A 964-nucleotide genomic window follows, 5' to 3' on the forward strand; every position below is an offset into this window, starting at 1 on the left:
TTGCCCCTCTAGCAAATGTCTAAGTAACCCACCGGTCACAAGAAAAATTAGAAAACATTTTTAACTGAATGAAATACATCAAAACTTGTGAGATGGTTCTAAAACAGTACTTAGAGGGAAGTCTATCAATTTAAATGCCTATATTGGAAAAAAGAGGCAAATTCAGTGATCTAAGATTCCACTTTAAAAAGCTAAAAAAAGAAAAGAAAATTAAACCCAAATTAAGCATAAGGAATAAGATAATAAAGATAAGAGCAGAAGTAAATGAAATATAAATTAGACAAGGAAGAAATAAAACCTAAAGATCAATAAAATTGATAAACTCCTACCCAAAATGTTCAAGGAAAAAAAAGTAGAAGATACATTACTAATTTCAATACCATGACAGTCATTACAGACCATAAAAACTTTTTGTATTAGTTCCTGAGGTTTCTGGAACAAATTGTTACAAATGTTGTGGCTTAAAAAGACAGAAATTTATTATCTCATAGTTCTGGTGGCAAGAAGTCTGAAGTCACAGTGTTAGTATGACAGTATCTGCTCCAGAGGCTCTAGGAGAGAATCCCTTCCTTGTCTCTTGCAGCTCCTGGTGGCTATTAGCATTCTTTGGTGTTCCATGGCCTTGGCAGCATTAGTCCAATTTCTACCTCTTTAGTAGGTAAATTTATGTGAAAAAGTAAATTTATGTGAAAAAAACATAAATTTCTCCTCTGTGTATCTCTCCAATCTGCCTGTCTCATAAGAACATTTGTGATGGAATTTGGAGCCTAGCTGGATAATCCAGGATGATCTCCTCATCTCAAAATCCTTAATTTAATTAATAATAACTTTTTCCAAACAAAGTAACATTTACATGTTCTAGGGATTAAGATGTGGACATATCTTTGGGAGACCATTTTCAATGTGCCACAACCAATAAGAGAATATTATCTAAAATTTTGCGTCAAAAAAATAAACAACTAAA

The sequence above is a fragment of the Zalophus californianus genome, chromosome 2, assembly GCF_009762305.2.
Source record: "Zalophus californianus isolate mZalCal1 chromosome 2, mZalCal1.pri.v2, whole genome shotgun sequence".
NCBI lineage: Eukaryota > Metazoa > Chordata > Mammalia > Carnivora > Otariidae > Zalophus > Zalophus californianus.